General features: G+C 44.3%; 1 protein-coding gene and 1 long non-coding RNA gene across 2 annotated transcripts in view; both read left to right on the top strand.

Moving 5' to 3' along the window:
• St6galnac5 (ST6 N-acetylgalactosaminide alpha-2,6-sialyltransferase 5) overlaps positions 1-25,575 on the top strand; it is a 173,326-nt gene that overhangs the window by 28,774 nt on the left and 118,977 nt on the right. The window lies entirely within an intron of this gene.
• LOC128105232 (uncharacterized) lies at positions 2,100-23,772 on the top strand. Its single transcript, XR_008216294.1, has 3 exons — positions 2,100-2,546; positions 3,450-3,503; positions 22,930-23,772. It is a non-coding gene; the product is annotated as an uncharacterized LOC128105232 (long non-coding RNA).

Genomic DNA, 25,575 nt, shown 5'->3' with positions numbered 1-25,575 from the left:
AAGTGCCACCCTAACCAAGAGGTTGTGTCCAAATGACACCTGCTGGGAATGGGAAAATGTATTTTCTCCAGTGGGTGACACTGGGGGTATTAACCTCATTCAAGGCAGGCCCCAGGTCCAGGAGTAGTTGGCCAACACAAACAGACCTCATGTTTCTGTGTGCTTTTTTCTTTTGCTTTGGTTTCTTTTCATTTTGGTATTTTTTGTCTTAATGATGTTTTAATTTCATTTTTTGTTTTCTGTTAGAGGGAGAGAGAGAGAGAAACAGAAAGAGATAAAGAACGTGAAAGTGAGTAGGTAGGTAGGTGGGGAGTGTTTGGGAGGAGACGGGAGAAAGGAAAGAATGTAATACATGAAGAAATTAATAAATATATATAAAGAAAAACCATTGCAGCATTTAGAGCTCTATTATGTTCATCCACTGTTGAATGGATGTAATCATACAACTGAATGATATTTGGTGGGAAAATGAACTGAAATACTAATAGATGTCATGAACCCATGAAACCATTCTTCTGAATTTAAAAGATAATTATGGGCTGGAGACAGATGGCACAGTGGTTAAGAGAAAGCACCGTTCTTGCAAGGGTCCCAAGTTCAACTCCCAGAGTCCACATTAGGTGGCCCACAACTGCCTGTAACTCAAGCTTCTGGGTAAACCAACCTGCTGGCCTTTTTAGGCACCTGCACTTATGTGCACATCCCCCCACATGTACATACAGATAATTAAAATTTTTAAGGTAAATTTTAAAAATATAGTCAGAAAGATTATATGTTATATAATGCCATTTGTCTAGAATTTTTTCTTCGTGCATCCAGTGGTGAGTGCTTACTCAAGGTTGGTCAGAGCGGTCAGATGGGCTAGTCACAGCTAAAAGACAAGTGATTCTTTCTGATGTGTTAAAAACATTCCAGAATTACTATGGTGTCATTTTTATCTACCACTGAATTTGCTTAAAACAAAACCAAACCAAACCCTACTCGGCAGTAGATTTTAATGAGCTGCACCCAGTAGGAATTAGGTGTCAACACAACAGTTGTGAAAACTAACAAGCCTGTGAGACTCTAGCTGGCTAAGGCCCGGGCTGTCTCTTGCAGGGAAGAGTCTCACCTGAGCATGTGGGAAGTCTATTGAGCAGGCCCCTGAGTCATTTTGTATTTGCAAAGAGAATGCAGTTTAGAGACTGGAGACGTGGGAGAAGGCGGTCTGATTGACAGCTGCAGCCGCCCCGTCGGCTCCATCCTTCCCTTAAAGGGATTGTACGAGAATGTCTTAGCAGTCCCTGGATTAGCCCCTAAATCCTCCAGTGCTTGAGCAAACAAACTGTGGTATACTCAAGATGGAATTCCAGAAGGCAGCAAGAATGAATGGACTCTGAAAAGCATCCGATATGAATGCTGAATGAAGAGAGCTGGGAAAAGAAGCTCTCTTCATTTTGGGTCCATTTATGTCAAATTCAGAGTAGTCTAAATGAATTTGTAGCGAGCAAAGTAGTGACTACCCCACATGAGGCTGTGGGTACTAGTGAAAGAGAGGAGCACAGTACTGTGCGTGCTGGCAGTGTCTTAGCCTTTGATCTGGGGCTGTTTACACAGGGCACTCAGTCTGTGATAATCCAAGGAGCTGTAGTCTTACTTGTGCACATTTCTCCATGTTATACTCTGGAAATGAGTTAACAATAATAATGAAGAGCCCTGTTTATTTTCTGTATAGTTGATAGCTGACAGGTGCCCATAGAGACCAGTTGTGGGTGCCTCCTGAGCCCCTCCCCCCAGTCCTTCCATCCCAGCAGTTCCTCTTGGCATCAGGTTTGTGACTCTGTGGTCATTCTTTGCCTCAGGGGCCAGTCCACTCTGTCACCCACTGTCTTTACCAGATTGGCCTAAGGATGAAAGGTTTGGAGAAGGGCGGGCCCAAATGAGGTGTGGAATCTGCCAGTGTTACAGTTCTGGAGAGAAAGGTATTCCAGCTTGTGGGGAAGTCAGGCTATACCTGAAGGGCGGGGGTATGTGTGGGTGGGTGGGGGGAGTGGGGGTGGGGTGTGGGGTTTGGGGGGTGAGGGGTCTCCCCTCAGGATGTAGCAATCCTGCTCCTCTCCTAGAAGAGTCCTTACAGCTGAGCTTTGCTTCCCCTCTCCCCTTAAGGGGGCTCCCCAGCAGAGCTATGCTGCTTCTCCCTGGCCCCGAAATGCTGCTTCTTCAGCTTCTGTTAAAGGGGAACCTCTGCAGAAATGTAGCAATCTCCTCCGGCAAAAAGTTGTTACTTTTTTCTGCTCAGCCCCCCTAAGAGAACATCTCAACAAGGTTTTTTCCTCCTCAGCCTCCCTAAGGGAACGTCTGAACAAAGGTTCTTCTGTTCTGTGCTGGTGAAAGATCTTCACCCAGAACTCTTTCAAGAGATTTATTTGGGAAGGAGGAGTTCAGGAGAGCGGCTGCCTCTGCCAGGGTGAGAAAGAACAGCCCACAACTGAACTGGCAGAGGGGCATATATAGGGCTTCTCAGGGGCAGAGTTTCTCCATAGAGAAGATTTTCTGTCCAGGGATTGGTAAGTTTTCCAGCTCTGGGACTGGTTGGTTTCCTTGATCGCGGCAGAGTTGGGTCTGGTTTCAGGGCCAAACTGTGTTTCTTTTACTGATCCTTTTTTTTTTTTTTTGGCTCTAATTTCAGGGCCAGGGTGTGTTTTTTTGGTTGTGGTTTCAGGTCTAAAGTGTTTGTTTCACTGGCTCTGGGTTCAGGGTCAGGGTGCTAGAATTCATGCTCAGGGGTTGGTTGGTTTCATCCTCAGTGGGCCAAGGGCAGATTTGGCTTTGGTTTCAAGGCCAGAGTGTGTTTCTTTCACTGACTCTTTTTAACCTTTTGCTTCTACTTTTAAGGCCAGGGCATATTTCTTTCTCTGATTCTAGGACCAAAGTGTGTTTCTTTGACTCTGGTTTTAGGGTCAGGATGTGTTTCTTAGGTTCTGGGTTCAGGGTCAGGGTGGGTTTCTTTGGCTGGCCCTTTTTCCATACAGAATCGAGTCCATTTCCCTGTTGTGTACCCATATCTAAATCAGAAACTATCCTCTTTCCTATTTAACCATTGAAAAATAGAATTGTTGGGATTGGAGAGTTCAAGTGGAGTTCTTGCCTTGCAAGTACGAGGACCCGAGTTCCACTCCCAGGTGATGAGCCATGGTTGTGCATACTTACAACCCTGTAATGGGGAAGTAGAGACTCGCTCTGGCCAGCAGGCTTCCCCTATTTGGCAAGCTCCAGGCCAGTGAGAGACATTGTCTTGAAAAAAATAAAAAATAAAAAACCAAAAACCCAAGACTGAGGAACAATACCTAAGACCACACTCTGGCCTTCACAAGCATGTGCACACACATGAACATATACCCACATGCACACACATACAAAACACACACATAAAAGGAAAACAGAATGGTTAACTCCCACTTCTTTAACAGAGCCTGGGGAAACGGTTCTTTCACAGAACAGAAAACTGCATGCTTCCGTAACAGGTAGGCCATGACTTTACTCATGAAGACAAAATTTCTTCTCTGTTTGCTGAACTGTTTCCATAAAATGAAGCCTGTTTATCATACCAATCATTTGCAAACTGGGGTCCGTGTATGGATTGTCCAGAAAGCAAAAGCCATCGCAGGGTATGCTCCAGTGTGTTTGAGGAATAAAAACAGGGGCGTGAGTGACACTCGTCTCTTGCTCTGGTGGCAGCCTTCGGCAGACAGGGAGTGGGGTTTGAGCAGCGGGGAGGTGGCTCAGAAAGGAGGTATCCACCGTGTCCTGGCCTGATCACCTTGTTTTCCGGGGCATGCAGAAAGTTAGCATGGCCCGCTCCTTAGAAGCTGGCAAAATGCCCTCATTTTAAACGTATTCATCATCTCCTCTCGGAGCTAGAAAAAGCCACAGTCCTCCTTTGCTGTTTCCTAACTGCAGAGCAGGAAGTCGTTTCAAGCCTTTCTCTAACTACAAAAATTCCCAAGCTAATGTAAAAAAGAAATGTTTGATAAAGTTTGTGTCTACTGGGTAGTTAATCCAGGCACGTGAAAGCACTCTCAAGATGGAGAATGTGGCATGGAATTCGGCACACCTCTCCCCAAAGTGGGACTTCCAAGAGTGCCTAGAAGAAAGCCACTCTCTGGGTCCTCTCAGTGGAGCCTGATGGAAGCCTGTCTCAGGAGCCGTTCCCCAGTGGAGGAAACGCAGTGATAATGTCTTTCATGGAGTGAAGTAAGAATTTGAATTAAGAAAGGCAGTTAAAAGAATAGCTGAACTTTTGAACTTCCTGATCAGATAATTATTCTGGAAAGTCTGTCTAAGATGTGAGAAGCAAATGAATGGCACTCAGTGTTGACTTTCAGAGGAATACCTCCATTAAATAGAGTGCTGTCCCATCGGGGTTTGATTGTTGAGTGCAGGCGCAGTAAAAATTATAAGGCACCACTTCTGATTGGCGGGTGGAACGGGAATAGCTCTCTCAGGTAGAAAGTGTCTGTATTTGGAAAGTGAGTGTATCTCATTCTGCATAGATGTTTACATGGTTCATGCAAGGAATTTGTCTTTATCTTGACCATGGTGTCTCTCCTGAACCACATATCTGTACATCCAAGCATTTACTAGACAAATAACTTTGAATGTCCCACAAATACTATGATATTCAAAGTGAAACTCAGCCTTCTCTACAACCCAACTGACCCTTTGTCATGCTCTCCTGTATTTATTTTCTACCAATCAAGGTGGTTGGTCTTGTCACCTTGACAGAATCTAGTATCACCTGGGAGATGGGCCTCTGCATATGTCTGTGGGGGATTGTCTCAATTATGTTAAATTACATGGATAGACCCTTATTAATTTGCTGCAAGCCACAAAAAATATATGAAGTGGGATTTCAGCTGATTTTGACAAGCCAAGGGCCTTCCAGAGGTCAAGCTGAGGCTCAAGGAGTCCTGGGGATACTGGCTTTTGATTATCAGCCATTTCCTGCTATGAGTTTCTCGTGTGCTATTGTAGCTTTTCCATCATTCACTGGGCACAGTTTCCCCTCTACTAAAGGAATATTTAGATAACCTTCTGTGCAGTAACACAGCCAGGATCCCTAATTTCAGGCCTTTCTGTCATTATCATCATTAGCAGCATCCGGCCAGGACCATTCCTGGATGGATGAAAGTATCTTACCTGAGATTCCTCACAGATTCTCTAAGAGCAGACTTAAGCATCCACACTATCTGTTTGAGAAGGCCTGGTGGATGTGCTAATTAAGCTTAACTTTCTCCCTTTCCAAAGTCTTATCTCTAGTTTTAGATCTACCCTTAACAGTTAACTCAGAACTAAAGGGTTCCAACTTACAGGTACATCTAGCTGTGATGGAAGTTGCCTAGCCAAGTTGCCTAGCGACCGAGCACACTTGCCAGAAACAGCAGGAGCAGAGATAGCTTGGAGAGATAAGGGCCAAAGGGATTAAATGGAGTTTTATTTTCAGATGGGGAGACAGAGAAGAGAAAAGAGAATGGAAGAACTAGATGGGTAAGAACTGGAGAGGAATGAACTGAGATGGGGAACAACTAGATTGAAGGGCTAAAGGAGAGTACTAGAGGAATGAGATGGAAGATGAGCAAGAGCCAGATGGGGAAGAACAAGATGAGAGAGAAGGAGATGGGAGAGGAGCTGAGATGGGAAAAAACTAGATGGACGAGAACCTAGATGGGGCAGAACTAAGATGAGAGACTCAAGATAGAACTTAGAGGGGACAGCAGATAAAGGTAGAGAGAAATCAGACAAGAAAGGAGCTAGGCACGAGAGCAGAATAGAAGCTGTGTAGAGAGAGAACTGACACAGAAGAATGAAGTGTATGGACTAAGGAGTTTTGTGTACGTAGATTCATTTCCTATCGTCAAAGATTAAATTGTCAGCTGGCTGTAGATTCTTCCCGGACCCTGGGAGAGGACTATTAAGGGGCTGGACCCCAATAGTCCCCATTATTAATTATAGGTGAGACCAGTGAAATCCTGGTCTGTATAAAGTGGAAAAGTAGGGCTGGAGAGATGAGATGACCCAGCTGATAAGAATAGTTCCTGTTCTTCCAGGTAACCATGGTTTGGTTCCCAGTACCCACGTTAAGTTACTCCAATGCCCTCTTCTGGCCACCACAGGCACCTACACATACATGGCATACACATATACAGCTATATAAAAAAAAAATACTGTGGTAGGGCAGCAAGCTGAGTATAAGCATTCATTCATCCTCTGTTTCCTCATTATAGATGTGAAAGGATATGACGGGCTGCCTCAAGCTTCTCGGCCCTGACTTCCCAACCACGATGTGTTGAGCTGGGAACAAAAATAAACCCTTTCTCCCTTATACTGCTCTTGGCAGGGTAATTGATCACAGCAACTGGAAAAAAAATAAACAATGACTATGTGAGTTTCCAAAACCACCTATCTGGGTATCTCTCCTGGTTACCCTGTATGTTGGTTAGTGGGTATCTCTTCTCCAGGTCACCCTGTATGATGGTTAAGTTTTTTTCCTCTTGACACAAGCTAGAGTCATTTGAGAAGAAGGACTCTAAGTTGAGAAAATGCCTCCATAAGATCGGCTTATAGGGAAGTCTGTAGGGCATTTTCTTGATTAATGAATAGTGTGGGAGGGCCCAGCCGACTGTGAGTGGTGCCCCTGTGGGTGGTCCTGGATGATATAAGAAATCAAAGGGAGCAGGCCATGAGAAGCAAGCCAGTAAGCAGCAATTTTCCATGGGCTCTGATTCAGGCCTTGCCGCCAGGTTCCTGCCCTGACCTCCTTCAGCGATGGAGTTGACCTGAGGGCTTAAATCAAATAAGCCCTTTCCCTCTCAAGTTGCTTTGGACCATAGTTTTTGTTTGGTTGGTTGGTTTGGTTTAGTTTCTAGTTTTTTGAGACAGGGTTTCTCTGTGTTGCTCTGGCTGTGCTGGAACTCCCTCTGTAGATCAGGTTGGCCTTGAACTCACAGAGATCCACCTGCCTCTGCCTCCCAAGTGCTGGGATTAAAGGTGTTCGCCACCACCCCTTGGGCCATAGTCTTTAACACAGCAGTAGAGGAGTGACTCCTGCACCCAGTGCTCCTCGTGTGTGCAGACGCTCCTCCTAAGGGCAGCACGAGTGGTCTCATCAGAATGAGTGGAAGAGCTTGAGTTTGGTTTTTCTGCTCTAGTTGGTGTCCTTCAGATATGTCCCTGCCTCACTTTAGTTTTACCTCCAAGGTCACCCCAGTCCCTGTTCTGTGTGTTTGTTCTGTATTTACATATCTCATCTAGTATTAATTAACTTTAATTTAGCACACTGCACAGCATTTTTGACAGCTACATATGACATATTCCTGGCATATAAGTCCAACTTCAGTACCTCTGTATGGCTTTGTTTCCTGTGCACACAAAGGCTTCCTCTCTGTAGTAAACCTGTTCAGAGCAGTGGCTTTTTTCTCTGATGACAGTATCATCACTCACCAGTTTCTCTTACTACTTACAGCTCCACACCTACTAAATTTCTCTCAAGCTCTTGTTTTTAACCTGTTTTCTGTCTTGGTTTGTTTGCTCTGTATCTTAGTTTAATGGAGGTTGACTTTGGCTTATGGATTCTGGTATTCCAAGGTCAAAACTGTGCCCGTGTTTCTCTTACTGGCACAGTCCTGAGGCAGCCCAGAACAGCACATGGTCTGAAGACAGAGAACATACATGTGTCGTGGTCTCTCTCCGGTATTATTAAGCCAATGATGGGGTCTTCTCTCAGAAGATATCATGTAATTTTATTTAACTCACTGGGTCCTATTAGGGCTGCCCATATGCATATGAATGTGATATCACTAACTGGAGTGTGGGAAGCCTACTGGTGGTCACTCTCTATAGAACAGTGACTCTATTCCTTAGCAGCTATCAATTCCAGTTCTGCAGCTAGGGGTGGAGCCTCTGAAGCCCCTCCTCAGTCCATGCTGGAACTTCTAACTGGCTCCATCTCGCACAGATCTTGTGTAGGTTACCACAGCTGCTGTGGGTTCGTGTGTATACCACCATGTTATGTCCAGAGGACAGTGTTTCTCAGCACTCCTCCTCATCTTCCAGCTCTTACATTCTTCATCGCTCTGTGCAATGTTCCCCAAGCCTTGGGGGGGGGGGGGCGGGGTGCAGTGATATTGAGGTCCTCTCTATGGCTGTTCACTGGGAGCAGCACAGGTCTGTGGCTGTTCACTGGGAGCGGCACAGGTCTGTGGCTGTTCACTTAGACACTTTGCAGGCAGTTTGATGATCAATGTCACTTAATGCTGATCTCTTCTCAAAGGCCTCACTTCTTAGCATCATAATTTGATGGCATTTCTGGCCTCACAATGGAGGCTTAACTTCAACAGGATGTTGTTACAAAACACCACTGAGTGGGTAGCTCACAAACAACAGAAATGTATTTTTCTCAAGTCTAAACCATGAGAATTCCAAGATCAAAGCACCTGCGTGCGTGTGTGTGTGTGTGTGTGTGTGTGTGTGTGTGTGTGTGTGTGGCAAGGGCCCACTTCCAGGAGATGGTTTTCTTGTCACTATATTTCTTCATGGCAGAAGGGTGAGGCTCTCAAACCTCTTCATAAAGGCAGCAATCCTGCACGCAGACTCTGCAGGCCCTGCTCCCCAACTCTATTAGATTGCTAGTAAGGTTCTGACACATAAACTCAAGGAGGGATCAAGGTCAGCCTTGATCATAGCCCACTCTTTCCTCCCAAGCCATCTGCAGAGTAGGCTACCTCCAGACTCTAGCTTCTTGTCCTTCCTCTTTACCTGACTATTTCTCAGCATCCACTTAGGTCTGCCTTTCTCTGGGACACCCTGGCTAGAGTTTTTCTCTGTGTGTGCCTTCCCTTCCCCCTTCACAATACAACATACACTCCATTGGGTTGTTTTGAGGCATAGGAGCTACATAAAGTCAGGTCCTTGTCCCCTTCATTTATTCTCACACCCTCAAAACCCTGTCTAGTGACTGACTGACCCAGAGCCAATGCTTAGTGACTATTTGCTCATGAATGAACAAATGATTTTACTCCTGGTCATATAATCAGTGACTCGGTGAAGGTGTGGCTGCATGCACCATCACTGCCCTGGGAACCTGAAGGTTCAGTATCAATTATGTATTAGTCCATCTCTCAAGGAATCTGATTTGTCCCACCTTTGGAGGATCCAGGCAATAAAATACACAGGGCATCTTGGGCCACCCAGGAAGCGTCTGGTGTTGACTGCCCTGCTTTCATGGTCAGGACCTTCAGGCTCTCAGAATGTCGATGTCTCTGTCACTGTCGTTTGTAAGACATCTCAGCTCTGGCCATGCTACATCCATCCTTGCACCCTCATGACCTCATAACCTGTGTACTTCTGGAAGCCAGCTTAGTGTCAACCCGTTCACATATTGACTCAAATACATTGGAACCTCTGGCACCTCTCTCTGCACACAGCTTGCAGAGTCAGTTTCCATATCTGTAAAATGGGCATTATGTTGATGAAAAGCCCCAGCACACTGGTATATCATAGAATGTTAAATATATAGTAAATAAGAAACTCAGCTCAGTGCTTAGAACAGGCAGGGATTCTGAAAATGCCAGAGAGAAAATGAAAAGTTCCTTTGTGAAGAATTCTAGTGTGTCAGGATGTTAATTTTTCAATGTCACGGTCTGCCACGATGTGGCTGTAGATTCAATAAAATAACTGTACAAGAAACCAAAGAGACAAACTCCCCAATTTTTATATTAATGACATTTGTCTGATATATAAAGCAAAGTGAGAAATTGGGATGTAAATAAAATACACGACAATTTATAGATGACTCCAATGTATGAGCCATGTCATGTCTTATGGCTATGATTTTCCTAAGAAGAAAATGATTAGACAAATACTCTCAGATTATATATCCTTGAAAGTGATATGCATTTGGAGACATTGCTTATAGGAAAAGGACAAGAAAATCACAGTGGAGTCAGCTCCTCCTCCTTAAAATTCCACAGAGTTATCTGCGCTTTATGACTGTAGTAATTATCCCTCCTCTTCTCTTTGAAATAACAATAAGAGATCAGCAAGGAGAGGGCTCTCTTGTCATAGTACGTTTTGGGAAGTCGAGATGTTAAGCGCTCCCACTCCAACAAACAGAGTTTCTCCCTGAAACGGTTATGTCCTGCTGGAGCACTCGAGCCACAGTTTGCTCAGTAAAGGTATTCTCACGGGAATGTCGGTTGTTTTACAACTGGGTTCATCTTAAAACACTTTCTTTTCATGTATTGGTTTGTCTGATATTTTCTTATCATTTAGTGTTATTTTAGGGGCAATTTGTAATTTTTTCAATTGTTGCCTATTCCTCTGTAATTATCGTAATTGCATCTTATTATATAATTTGTGCAAATATATGCAATCATGGAATTAGAACATGCAGGCAGTGATATGCACTGTCACAATTGCTGTGGTTAAAGATGCATGATTTTTTTTGATCTTTGAAAAAATGCAAGGCCCATAAATACAGTAATTCCAGAGGACAGCATCCTAGTTGTCCACATTGATTGCCCAAAGAAATCAACCTAACACTTCTGTGTAGATGAAGATAAGGGGTTTTGTTTTTGTCTAGTCTTTTAAATAATCAGTTTGGTAGCTGGTGAAAAACATCCAATTTTTACTAACTTAAACATAAAACCTTCACTATACAATCATGAGGACCTGTGTTCTACCCCCAGAACCTATGCAAAAATGTACAATGCAGTGGTAAGCCCTGTAACCCAGATGGGGGATGCAGAGACTAGAGGACCCCTGGAGCTCAGGCTAGCCAGTTTAGCATGATTTGTGAGTTCCAAGCCAACGAGAGACCCTATCTCAAAAAACCAATATGGATGGCACAAGAGCAACAACAGTTGAAGTTATCTCTTACCTCCATGTGCATGCTTGCACGTGCGTACACATACACAACACACACACACACACACACACACACACACACACACACACACACACACACACCCCAAGAAAACAAAAGTGTTAAATTCCAATGACCATATTACCTCAATTATATTTTTACTAGAGAATGTTCTCAATTTGGGGTTAAAGACATTTTTTTCACTGGACTGTATATAACCAATGGTGACACCTATTTTCATTAGGTTAGTAGTATATACGCTGGTAGGTAAAGATATAGACAGTGATGACTTATAAGTTTTTTCTTTTCAAAAGCCCTGTGTTTATAAAATTCTGTTCCTTAAGACAACACATTAGGAAAACACTACAGGCAAATAAGTGGTCACAGCCCCAACAGGGAGCATAATGCACGTTCCACACTGTCTTGGTTATTTCTGCATCGCTGTGACTAGAGAGAGAGAGGTGGGGGAGGAAAACCCTCATGGACCCATTCCCCAGTGACCAACCTACTTCTGCCAGCTAGGATCCATCTTGTAAAGTTTCTAGAACCTCTCAAATTAGTGCCACCCCCTAGGCACAACCCGGGAGTCTGTGAAAAGCACTTCATATTCAGATCACCACATGCACCAAGGAAACTTGTACCTGGACTCTTAACAAGCTAATTCCACATGCTCCAGAGGTCCACTGCTGTAAAGAGAACTCTAGAGATCTACTGCTGTAAAGAGACTCCATCACCAAGGCAACTCTTAATAAAGAAAGCATTTAACTGGAGGCTTGCTTACAGTTTCAGGGGGTTAGTTCATGGTTATCATGGCGGGAAACAGAAATGCATGGTGATGGAGCAGTAGCTGAGAACTTTACATCCTGATCCACAGGCAGTAGGCAAAGAGAAGAAAGAGAGAGAGACCCTGGGCTTGGCATGGGCTTTTAAAACCTCAAGCCCACCCTCAGCGACACACCACCTCCAACAAGGCCACACCTCCTAATCCTTCTTAAACAGTTCACTAGCTGGGAACTAAGCATTCAAACATAAGCCTTTGGGGGCCATTCTCATTCAAACTACAATATCCTCCTATACCAGAAGAATAGTCTGTGGATCTCTGCCCCTCTCTAAGACTGCTCTTACCCTTGGGGCCCTCACATGCTCATTGTGATGAATAATTTCCATCATCAACCTGATTGTATTAGGAAACACCTGAGGCATTTGTGAGGCACACCTGAGTGTGTCTGCCAGGGAATTTCAAGATGTTTAACTGAGGAAGAAAGGCCTACCCTGAATGTGGGTAGTACCGCCCCATGTCTGGGTGTCCCAGACAGAATAAAAGAGGGAATAGAGAAAGAAAGTTAGCTAAGCACTGGAATTCCCCTTTCTCTACTTCCTGTTTAGTACCAAGCCATCCTGTCACCAGCCTGTCCTCCATAAGGGACTGTGTCTTCTAATCTGTGAGCCTCATTGCTTAGTATCAAGTGTTTGACTGCAATGAGAAAAGTTAATTGATACACTCACGCAGGGAAGCCGAGGCTGGTGTAGATCCTGGGATTTTAACATGTGTATAGCAATCGCTGTGTGCCTTTGAGAATTTGGAAAGTGAAGAGAAAGCCTGTTTTCAGCCAGAGTCAAGGGAGGTTAATAGAGCCATCTGCATGGAAACCAGAGTCAACTGACGCTGTCTGTGGAGTGGCTCTGCCTCCTGCCAGTGTCTGTGTGCAGAGTGTCGAGTGTCGGGGGAAAGGGTCTTCCAGCTTTGCGCCAAGGAGGGAATTCCATCCTGACTGAAAGCGTGCCTTGCCTGTGCTCTCAGTGCCGGTGAGACAGTGTGCAGGTGAGTAGCTGAGGCACCAGCACAGTAAGGCCTGGCAGTACCCGCCACACAGCTGCTCAGCGGCTCAGCATTGTCTCCAGCCGCTCATGTTAAACAACTGCATGTTACCAAAGAGACTCTTCCCCACTCTGGTCTTCATTTTGGGTCTCTTTAATTGGAGAAGAAAAACCAGGACTGCAACAGCTCCCCACTGTTTGCCTCTTCAGATGCCATGCGCCAACCTCGGGGACTGGAGACTTACATGATCAGGACGTTTCTCTTCCCGTTCCCGGGCAGGTCTAAACCTGATGTCTGACCTTTTGGCACTGTGATACCCTAGCATCATCTACACAGACGTTGACTGCATTCCCAGCTGTCCTGGGATTCATGTGGACCACAGCTCACAAGTCAGCCATGTCTAGGTTTACTTTTCAGTGAATGGAAGGCTTCCTAACAACATCATGATTTTGGTGTCTGCTAAAAAGTGCACGATAGGTTGATCCATCATGGTGAATTGCTGTGTGTAATTGTGGAGTGGAGTCCTCAGTGGGGCAAGCTAGCGATTCAGGAAGATGTCAGTTCTACTCCATAAGCTACCAGGTGAAAGACCCAAGAAAAGCCAGGGTTTGGATTTGAGGCTTTTAGTCCAAGGCATCACTCACTAATTCACTTCAGTCCAAGGCATCTCCATCACTAATTCCCTCTCTTTGGGCTCTTAGTCCCAGCCAGGTATTTGGTTATTTGGAGGAGGCCCACCCTCCCACACTAGCAATGCCAATCTGCCTTTCCTAGTCTATTGGTTCACATGTGAATCCCATCCAGAACACCTCAGAAACCTGCCCAGAACACATTCGACCAAATAGCAGTCACTTCATACCTAGTCAGATGCCATATAACCTAACCATCACACTAAACAGAGTGTTTAAAACAAAACAAACTCTTCTGAAAAGCTAACCCATTGACTAGCAAACCCTTTTCAGAGAGTGGAGCCATGGGTAAGAGCCAAGCAGTTAGTATATATGAAATCTCTTCCCTGGCCTCTATGACAACTAAGAAAAGAAGGAATCTTGAACAAAATCTTTCCACTTTGAAAGTCATTTTTACCAAAGTATCATGGCTGAAAACTGGAATCAGAAGAGCAGAGCCCCAAGCAGACCCCAGATGCTCTGCACCCTTCTTTCTGCTTATGACTTAGCAAAGCTTGACATGCAAAGACAAACACACTTCTTAGCTGGACAGTAATAGAAAGAACTCTGAAAAATAAGCTGTGTCTATTACAGAGAGAGAGAGAGAGAGAGAGAGAGAGAGAGAGAGAGAGAGAGAGAGAGAGAGTGAGAGGAGAGAGAGAGGAGAGAGAGGAGGGGGGAGAGAGAGACAGATAGAAAGGGACAAAGATTTAAAAAGTTGACATGAAATTGTGTAACTGAAGAATCAGGAGGATTTTATTCTATTTCCTGTTTTCTTTTACTTTGCATCTGTAGGTAGATTTATTAGAATGCCATCAGAATGTTTTAAAATTCCATTAAAATGCTTTTAATTTTCTTCTATTTGTCAAGCTTTCAGAGGTTTCTCCTAATTGCCTGTGTAGAGCAGCCTCTAGCTTTCCCCTTTCATACCCTCTGTGCAGTTGGGAGTGATCCTGCTGAGGAACCAAAATGCTCAAGGCTCTCTCCACATAAATGGTTCCCCCACTTCCTCAAGAATGTCAGGACTGACTGAAGCTCCCCAGCAGGACCAGACAGCCCCCTTCAATCTGGCCTGGCTCACCTCTGGTCCTTCTCACAAACATTGTTTCTAAAGGCAACAAACACAGCTTTTCAAAAGCACAGAGAATGTTTGTGGCATCATTCCCCAATGGCTGGTCTCACTGTGGGTTTTTCCTGAAATCCCTCCAGACTGGCTGTAACACGAATCTTAAATTGGTCTTTTAATAAAAACCCAGTGTCAGATATTGGGGTAAATACTGAAAGATCAGAGAGACAAAGGAACAAGCCACTGCCACGTCTTATCTCTAGGACTCCTCAGCCAGGAAAAAAGCCTTCAGTTCTGTCTCACACCTTATACACCTTTCTCTGCCAAGCCATTACTTCCTTCCTAGTGCTGGGATTAATGGTGTGTGTGCTTCCCAAATACTGGGATTGAAGGTGTGTGACTCCCAAGTACTGGAATTAAAGGTGTGTGCCACCACCACTACCTGGCTCTGTTTCTCTCCTAGACTGAGTCCATCAAGTAGTCCAGGGTGGCTTTGAACTCATAGAGATCCAGATGGATCTCTGCCTCCTGAGTGCTAGGATTAAAAGTGTGTGCCACCACTGCCTGGTCTCTGTTTAATCTAGTGGCGTGTTCTGTTCTCTGATCTTCAGGCAAGCTTTATTTGATACACAATATATCACCACAATTGGTAGCATCTCCCCTAGTGATTTTTATCTGTTGGCCTGGGGTGGCTCAGGAGTCTTGTCTGGAGTCTTTTCTGACACATACTTCTCCCTCAACAATACAAGGTGGCCATCCAAAGGAAATTTAGTGTTTGTAGCCACAGAGGGCATGAGCTTGGCTGTCTCGTTGTCTAGAGTATATAGTTTTTGATTTAAGAATGTGTATTAATTCACCCCACATCCCTAGTGCTTCACAGGGTATAATACTGAGTAAATGTGGGCCGAGCTAAGCCAAATTCCCAAAGACAAAGTCAAGCATTCTTAGCCGCTTAATAAACTTCTGACCTTTCTTTGTTACGCTCTCAGCAAATTCAGACACCTTTCCCTAAGATAAGCTTCAATCAGGGCGTGGAGGCTGAAGTGAGGCCAAGAGTCCCTCTGCCTGGATACTGTGTGAGCACTGTACGAGGAATAATAGAAAGGCCAGTGACCTGTCACACAGAGGACCCATAAATAATCAGAGAAAACACCATAAATACAACATTCAGTATGGTGGACATCTGTGTGGAAGCTTGGAGATGGAGATGTGTTGGGGGAGGGGGCAATAAGGTCCTGTATCATGCTTTGATGTCCTGTATCCATCTTTGAGGTGTTTATTTGACACATAAATTAGTTTTAAAAACATACGCTATTGAGCTAGAATAGGAGGGGAGGGGGCAGGGAGGGACACATCTCAATTCCTACACAGGAAAAGAAAGCAAATCTCTCAGAACCAATTCTTTCCTGGAGGGACAAAGTCATCTTGTGTCCCAGCTGGCCTGGAACTCATTCAGCCTCATAGAGACCCACCTGCCTCTGCCTCCCGAGTGCTGGGATTAAAGGCGTGTGCCACCACACCTGATAACTCAGGCAATCCTTGAGCAGGTTCTACATACCTGGGCTTGTGAAATGCCAGCAAAATTTTGAATGTTACTTCCCACAAAGAAATAACAGAACTTCGAAATTTAAAAAGCCAACTACTATAAATCCAGTAACCCTCTATGAATCAATCTTCTCATTCTCTGACATCTTAAAGAAAGGCATCTGACTGATAATCCTTGGTGAATTTTAGATGAATGTAACTCAGAAACTGAGAAGAAACTTCGACCTAAATGTATTAATAGGCTTTAAAAAATGACACTTCAGATATAATATCCATCATTCAACAATCTACTTAGTTCCTTTTAATAAAAACAGTGCAAATCATAACTCATGCCAGAAGTATACCCAGCCAGGAATTTTAAGTTGTGCTATACTCTTAATGTTTCCAGCTCTAACATGTATCTTGGGCACAGCATTCTGCATATCCACACTATCTTCCTGCACTGGTCACAGCTGGGCCAGAAAACAGCAGCTGCCCAAAGTCAGCCTGTCAGTTCTAACAAATGGATGTGACCCGTCAGGCACTTGTTTGATGAGTGCCTGGACAAGCAATCCAATACTCTTTAGTGTGGAAACACCAATCACAAGGTGATGCCAAAGAGCAGAGGCTCACAGGTAACAGGCAGGCTACAAGCCAGGAGCAGAAGGCAGAAAGAAAAATAGGGAGGTTACTGTGGGTGGTGAGTGGGAGCAGTTAGTGTCAGGAGAGGTAGGAGCTGGGAAACAGAATCAGAAGTGAACCGAGTCATGAGAAGAGATAGTAACCCAACGAGTAGGAAGAGGGTAGAGGCAGGCATGGTTGTTGGTGGCAAAGAAAACAGTAAATAATTGAGTAGTAGTATGCCTGGGGTGGGGTGAGCTTTGTTTAGTGGAGGAAGGGGGCCAGCTAACGTGTAAAGAATAGTTAGAGGCGAAAGAGAAAGCCAGAGTCATCAGATGTGATGCGATTCCAGAGGAGACCACCGAAGCAAACTGGGGAGGGAGGGTTTCACCTTGAAAAGAAGAGAAATGAGCCTTCTACCAACACAGAAGGCAGGAAGAAAAGACAGAGTGTCCTTTGCTCCGATAGACACCAGGACCAAAAGCACCAGGACCTTCCCTACTTCAGTAGGTAAAGGGATGACGTCATCTCACAGGTTGCAAGTTGGTCATCAGGGAAAGTAAGGGCAAGAAGTCAAACACAAACTGAACCAGAAAGTATGTAGGAATGTTGCTTCCTATTTCACACTCTGGTTCATCTTCCGCTAGATTTCTTATACAGCCCATGTTCACCCTCCTAGGGATGGTTCCACCCACAATGGGCCGGGCCTTCTAACACTAATCGATAATCAAGACAATTCCCTACAGACATGTCCACAGGCCAGTGTGATCTGGGAAGTTCTTCAACCTCTTCTGAGGTGTGTCAAGTGAACAACAGAAGGTAACCAGCATAAGAAGAAACCAATAAAATTGAGAGGAAAAGAGTTCTCCTTCCCTTGTCTTGGGGATGTGGTCCTCAATATAAAGAGGAGTAAGAAACAGTGTAAGAAGACAACAGGAAAAAACATCAATGAAACACAAAGCTTATCACTCAACAAAAATGCCTAAGATTGGTAATCTTGCATCAAGGCTGCAGAAAATCTAAGCGAGGAGACAGGCATTATCAGTATCCAGAATAAAATATGGACATCAGTGCAAGTTCTGTGACTGCTGGGAGGAAGCTTCACCCTCACGCACTTGACAACCTGGAAGAACAGACCAATTCCATAAAAGCCACCAGATCCCAAGGACCATCTTCAATCATCCTGTGTCCACTAATGAATTGGATTAGGATTGTAAAAGCTCCACAGGGGTGCAAAGCGGATCCACAGCAAGAGTCAATAGGTCCCATTAACAGGATGCGGAGGGAATCAGCACAATGAATAGCTGACAGAAAACAATACTCACAACCGAAGCTCTCAGCAAACTCAGCATAGGAATAGCTGATAAAAGATACCCACAGACAGCAGCACCCTAGGCCACCAGGATTCTTACAAAAGACAACTGAACACTCCCTGCTTCGGGACCAGAATAAGGAAGTAATGCAGGGCACCACTCTTAGCAAGCTTAGTACTGAAAGCTCCAGAGAGAGAGGGAGGGATGAGGAAGGAAGAGAAAGAAGAAATAGGAAGAGGAGGAGGAGGTGAAGGAGGAAGAGGAGAAAAAAAAGAAGATAAAAAATTTTAAGGTTAAGAAAAAGATGGTTTGAACACAAAATGTCCACACAGGCTCAGGTATTAAAGGAGTGGTCATCAGCTACTGAGCTAGCCTTTAAGAAGTGATTAGATTATGAGGACTCTTACTTCCTCAACAGATTCACCCTCAGATGGGTTCATGGAGTATAATGGAGACCTGGTAGAAACTTCTAGAATTGGAACCTGGAAGAAGTAGGGTTCTGGGCATGTTCTTGGGAACTCTATCTTGTCCTAGGATCCCTTGCCCGGCTCCTTCTGCTTCACAGTTGTCAAGAACCAAGAACTTTGCTCACCTGCCCCTTCCACTATGACATTCTGTCTCATCAGGACCCAGAAACAATGGACCGACGGGCCCAGCCTCCTGTCAACTGAAGCCAGGGGACAAATTCTCCTTTAAATTGTTCCTCTCAGATCTAGTCACAGTGACATAAAAATACGGTTTGACTAGTACATACATGTACACTCAAAAGGAAGAAATTAAGTTGTCCTTGTTTCTACATGATGTGATTATCAGTGTAGGAAATTACAAGGAATGTTCTTTAAAAGCAAAAAGAGGGGCTAGGGAGCTGGCACTCTCAGTGAAGCGCTCACCCAGCAAACACAATGACTCTAGTTCTGTGACCTCACTGCTGGGGACGCAGAGACAGGCAGAGCCCCAGGCTTGCTAGCCAGCCAGCCGAACCTACTTGGTGAGTTCCAGGACAATGAGAGACCCTGTCTCACAAAAAACAACTGGACAGTGCCTGGAGAATGACACAGTCATATGTACCCTGCTCTGTACATACATGTTCACACACGCATGTCACCTGTACATGAATGTGCATCCACACACTCATGACCACACACATACACATAAATAAATAGGAGCTGCTTGGAACAGTAGGTTATGCATGGTCACAGGAGAGAAGATGAACAGGCACAAGAAACTGTAGTTCTGTTTATTTACAATGGCAATAAAATTTGAAACTTGGGGCTGGAGGGGTGGCTCGGTGGTTAAGAGCACTTAACTGCTCTTCCAGAGGTCCTGAGTTCAATTCCCAGCAACCACATGGTGACTCACCATCATCTGCAATGGGATCTGATCCCTTCTTCTGGTGTATATGTAAAATACATGAATACATAAAACTTTAAAAAAATTTAAAAACATTTGAAGCTCAAAACCACTTATAATCACTTCAAAGAAAATGGATACTTAGATATAAACTTAATATGAATAGGAACTTTTTGCTACAACCCACAAAATACAATCAAAAAACATATAAAATATCTAAATAAATGGAAAGGCATGCTGTACTTACAGAAAAGTCAACACAGTAAATGTGAACTGTCCCCAATCCATTGGTTGAATGCCATTCTTATCAAAACAAAGCAAGACTTCTGCAGCCATGCAGAAGCAAATCCTAAAAGGTACAGGGAAAGGCAGAGTCCTAAAATACCTAAAACCTCCTCCAAAAAGAACCAAGTAAGAACATTTACCCTGTGCAACAGAGCTACAGTAGCCAAATGATATGATGTCACAAGAGGTGTGGGCATAGTGGGACAGAACAGAGAACCCAGAAATAGAGCCACACAAACATGCAGAACAGTCTTATTCAATTTGAAAAACAGCACAGACCATAAACAGTGTTGGAGCAATCAGAATCCATAGGCAGTAAAGGGGTATGATCCTGTGAAAGTGCCACCCTGAGGAATCCAGAATGCTCTGAATCTAGCCTGGGTCTAGGTTGTTACTCTGGTTATGACACTGTAGAATGTGTTTGCAAGGTGTTACAACCAGGAATGTTAGTGTTATACGGGTCTCTGTATTCTTTCTTATAACTGCATGCGAGTCTATAATTAATGCAAGCTTATTTTTAAAGTTTTGAACTTGGTATGATGCCAAGAAAATAATGGAACAGGAAGGTCAGGGAAGGGGGATTTGAAGCAGTCCAGGTGGGAGGCACGAATTGCCAACAATGGACGCATAGTGGGACCACCCTCTTTGGTCATAGTGGGACTACCTTCTTTGGTCTCTAGTCCTACTGAGAACCAAGTTTCCAGGCTGGTTATAGAACAATGGGAAAAGCATGATTCCAAGATACCACCATCTAGTGTCACATCTAGTGACACGATACAGATATTCACAGAACCTGTAATTCATCAGCTTTAAAAATTAACATGTCATTCTAAGGTGAAGTTATACGTGCTGCACTCCAGGACCTTAACCAATGTGTCAAGTAGAAGTCTTTCTGAAAAAAAAATGGTCAGATAAACCCAGCATGAAGAATGAACATTAAAGCTGAGTGAGGGAGATCAGCCCCGCCATGATACTGAAGGAGGAGAGACAGGTGGTTGCTGGGTTGTCTCAACTTAAGTGTGTGTTGGGCACAGAGATATATGTGTGAGTATATGCCCATACACCCAGGCCTGAACTGAGAGCCTCTCCTTCTCAAAGAGGCACTACTTGTATCTCCACAGTGCACAAACTAAGGTCCATTCTCTCCCTTCTCTCATTCTATAGGCCTTTCATTCAAAGTCAAAATCTGAGATGCCCACAGCAGAACACTGAAGGCATGCTGAGCGTGTTCCCTGAGCATGTGGGGACAATGTCCCTAATAGGAAGGTTCATTCAAGTCAGGTTTCCTGAGGGCAGTTCATCCCATTCATTTTGATGTTTCAGTCACCAGGACTTAGTGTGGAAGCATGCGAGTACTTGCTGAGTGGAAGGTGGATGCACAGGTCCATGGGATCAATTTTTGTGTCTAACATTTATTGTGCTTTCCAGAGGCACCAAGACATTCTATATATTGTCTCTTTCCTAAGACGATCAGAACTAGAATTCTGTGTCTCCTTTTCTCTGCTGACAACTTCAGGGAAAGACTAGTTTAAACATATTTCTTTGGCTCCTCAAGGACTTCCATACACATGCCAAGGTCCCCTGTGCCCCGTCATTGGGGGGCACCAATGGCTAGAGTGTCTAGAGTTCCAGGAGGTCAAATGCCCACCGTTTCAGGTTGAGGATGATCTCAGCTAATGGAAACAGGACAGCCCAATGCATCTTCAAAAATGAAGGAAGTGCAGTCTTTTCTGCCTAGTGTAGATCTGTGAACAGTCAACATAGATTTTATTCACTTTTGTTTGAAACTAAAAAGGGTAAGAATTGGATAACCTTATTTCTTTAATGATTCTGACAATTTACTTGGATTTACTAATTCATAACCAAATACAGCTTTATGTTTTCCACAAGAGTCGCTCATGCTTGAAGATCACAGTGTGTTCTGCTGTCAATCATGAATGTCCTCAAACCAATGGCAGGTTCATCTGTGTACTGCTGTGAGATTTCAAGCAACAGGTTCTCACTGAATTGTGCCAAGTTTCAAAGCCTGCATTATTATGTATAATCATCTAAGTGAAATATTTTATGCCTGGAAATAAAAAGCAAAGACACTTACTGGCAAGTCTGATGTTCTGATGAACTGAGTTAGATTCCAAGGACCTCCACACATTCACTGTAGTTTGCATATACTTATTCTTATACTTACACACGTGTGTGCACGCACACACACACACACACACACATGTGCGCACATTACAAAAGAAAGGTGGATAGGCAGAAAGAAAGAACAGAAAGAAATAAGGAAGGAAAAGAGGGAGGGAGGGAGGAAGGAAGGAAGGAGGAAGGAAGAAGGATGGAGGGAAGGAGGAAGGAAGGAAGAAGGATGGAAGGAAGGAGGAAGGCAGGCAGGCAATCGACATGGCACGTGCGTGTGTCCCGTGATGCACACTCCACCGTTACTTGAGTATACAAACGTACACGGAGGTTGTAATGCCTCCTGTGGCTCAGGTAACACAGATGGGAATTTATTCCTTTCTGAAGCCCATGGGAAACAAAAAAATGCCTATATCAAAAATGTGCTTGTTTTGTATTTGAAAAATAATATTTCAAGACGACAAGAAACGAACCTCTCTGGAAGAGATGGCTGTGACAAAGACAGACGCATTGTAGCCCATGACCCTGATGATACTAGGACTTGCGGCCCGCACATAGCTCTTTAGGGCACTAATGCAGGGTTCCTGGGCTCGGTTCCTCACGCCTGACCAAGTCAACTGCACTTCAGTGCCGCAGGTGCATGTGTGCAGAGGACAAGCATGACTGGTACTGCTCGGGAAAAATCTAAATTGTGCTTGTTTTCTTTGTTTTTTGAGACAGGGTCTCTGACTAGTGAAATAGACTCGGCTGTCTGGTCATTGGGCTCCAGGGATGACCTGTGACTGGCTTCCACCTGCCTCCCCAGCGCTGGGAGTATAAGCATGTCCACTACACTCAGCTTCTTAAACGTGGGTTCTGGCGATCCACCCCATGTCTTTGTGCTTCTACAGCGAGCACTTTACTGAGAAACCTCCCCAACCCCTCAAACATGATCTCATATATTCACTACTCACTTCTTTTGAAAACATCCCACTTTAAGTTGAGATTTTTCATCTAGCTTAAAACTGCCTTGTGAAAGTTTATTTCATATTAAAAATTCACGCTTTTTTGCCTGTCACATACTGCAAATATTGTCCAGTTTGTTGATTGTCTTTTTAGTTATGATGTTCTGAGTGGTGGTGGGCGGTCCTAGGGATAGAGCACGTCACCTCAAGCATGCTAGGCAAGTGCTCTGCCACTGTCCCCAAGCTGGAATGTCCTTACTCCACAAATGTCTTTACATTACATATACATTTTTCTTTATTTTTTAGAAAGAATCTTTAACCTAGACTGACCTCAAAATCCCTGTGTCACCGAAGGTGATGCTGGTCTGCTCATCCACCTGCTTCTGTGTGAGGACTAGTGGGCATGTGCCATCACACCTGGATTCTGCAGTCCTGGGGAGGGAACCCAGGACTCTGCGCATGTAAAGCAAGCTCTCTCCCAACTGGGCCACATCTCCAGACCCTGTGCAGAGTATAACGTCTTCATATAATACCTAATAATTTCATTTTAGGCTTTGTACTTTTAACACTGCCTCTAGTTTCCCACATTCTCAAAATTCTAAAGTAATATCTTAGTGGACACACAAAATGCATTTTAGAAACATCCCACTGCTTCACTGTTGTCACTTACACGCACTTACATTTTTCCAGCCTCTGGGCACTGTACGTAGTGCTATATCACAGAGCACAGAGGAGATGAACTGGGGGGAAGATAAAGTAGCTGTGATCCCCAAAAATGTAAAACTAAGTTGAAAGCAAGTGAGACCACTTTCCCTTGTCAGTGGTGGGAAAGGCATCAAGACTGACTGAGGACCAGCTCCGACAACTTAAAAACATGACACGCACATTAACAAAAATAGCCCCGGAGGGAAGAATTTCTCCTTGTGACCGAACTATGGTGCATTCTGTTTGTGGTTCCGTAGATTTATGATTGTAATGGGACCCCCATGCTCTTCTTATGTGCCTTTTGTTTGCATGGGATATGAGGTCTTTCCTTTGCACCCGTAACTGTGGGGTCTCTAATTGTCTCCATTGTGTTTTGTTACTCTTGGCAACAATAAAATGTCGCTGTTCTCCTTATGCCTGTCTAATAAATGCCATTATCGTGTTCTCCAAGCATTTACATTTGATTGATGAGTTATCCATAGAGGTTGTTCATAAATCTATTAAAGTCGCTTATTTGTGATTCTGATATAATTGTGCATGCCGGTGTCACACTGCATTTTAGATCAACTGCATACTGTAAGGACCAAGTTGGGGTTCAGTTTGGCAAGTGGTGTTCTTTTCAATGTGTAAAGCTTGGTGGGGATACCCTGAGCAAACATTGGTGGAGGGAGCCCCTAGACAGGCTTTCTGTTCATTGCTTTGCCGTCGCTCAGGTTTATCCTGTAGAGTGTCCACTACCAAGCAAGGAGAGAGAATAGCTTCAGGTTTTACCACAGCTAAGCTGCTTCCTCCCTTCTCCTCTCAGATCGGGGAGTAGAACATAAAGGTCAACTGCTTTATCCTAATGGGAATTGTTGTGAAGGCCACGTTGCATTTCCATCCTTCATTGACTGTCAGCCTGATGTAATGTGTTCTAGCTATTCTCATTATAGCATGCAACTCCAAAACCATGCTGCTGCAAATGTTACCAGAAGGAAATTCTTGACATTATTTGAACCATAGCTAATATGTCATGTTGAATCCACCATGTACCTACCTAATTCAGTTGTGGTGTTTTCTCTGATTCTGTAGTAATAAAGACAGCTCATTGATCCCACTGCTTTTCCTGGGCCTTGGGGTTATTTTGAAACACCAGGGTTGTACTAGCAGCTTCTCTGTATCTCCCCTACACCCCCACTAGCAAGGATCAGCTGGCTAGTCGGTTAACTGCGGTAAATGAGGACGGTGCTTTAGCTCGTCACGTTCCCATCCTTCCTGCACCACCTTTCCTACACACATTCCCAAAGCCTCTGCTGGAGTCACCGACCACTCCCAAAGCTGTCCAGGCCCTGCCGCACGCTCACACTGTATTGGTAAAGAATCCAGCTTCCTTGTGTGCTTCCTAAGGGTAAGGTCTGGGTTTGTCATGATTGTCCTAGGGTCTGGTGTCTGCCATAGGCCTTAGCACAAAGTGACATTTGATGAATTCAATAATTGACACCAATCTGGACATATTAACCTATGAAGCTATTAATGTGAAGATGCAAAATTCCTTGCTTTTTTTCCCACTTGAGTACTTGCTATTTTGTGAACGTTGTTCTCCACAATGAGACATAGAGATTGAAAAGGGTAGAAGAAATCCCTGCCATCAGGCAGCTGAAATTGGATGGGATAACTCAATAGCTATCTGTCCAACCCATATGCTTTCCAGCTTCAGAATGAATGAATAAAGCAAGTATCCTCTCATATTAAAAAAAAAAAAAAAAGAAGTTAAAAACTTGGGCTTTGCTACTGACAGGACAAGGTACTAGCAAAATGGTGTAGAGCTGAGTGGTCCGTTATGGCAGCCAGTGTTACAGCTCTGGAGGGCAAGGTAGCCCGACTTGTTGGAAAGTCACGTTCCCATCCTTCCTGCAGCTATGAAGGGAAGGTATCCTAGATACCTACAGCTGTGAGGAGAAAGGTATCCTGATTTGTAGGGAAGTCAGGCTATACTGAAGCTGAGGTCTGATGGGGTATGGTCTCCCCACAGGATGTGACAACTCTTCTCCTCTCTGAGAAAGCCCTTACAGCTGAGCTCTGTTCTACCCACCTAAGGGAGTTTCCCAGCAGAGGTATCTCTTTCTTCTCAGCTCCAGCCCAAGATGTTACTTCTGCCTCCCTCTGCTAAGGGGGAAACCCCTGCAGTGGTAGCAATCTGCTCAGGCAAAGAAAAGTTGTTACCTCTGCCCTGCTCCCATGGGAGCTTCCCAGAAGAGATTCTGCTCT

This window comes from Peromyscus californicus, unplaced genomic scaffold (genome assembly GCF_007827085.1).
Source record: "Peromyscus californicus insignis strain IS unplaced genomic scaffold, ASM782708v3 Scaffold_9__1_contigs__length_137607984, whole genome shotgun sequence".
Lineage (NCBI taxonomy): Eukaryota > Metazoa > Chordata > Mammalia > Rodentia > Cricetidae > Peromyscus > Peromyscus californicus.
Note: the sequence above shows the minus strand (reverse complement) of the source record. Positions and strands in the feature narration are given on the sequence as shown.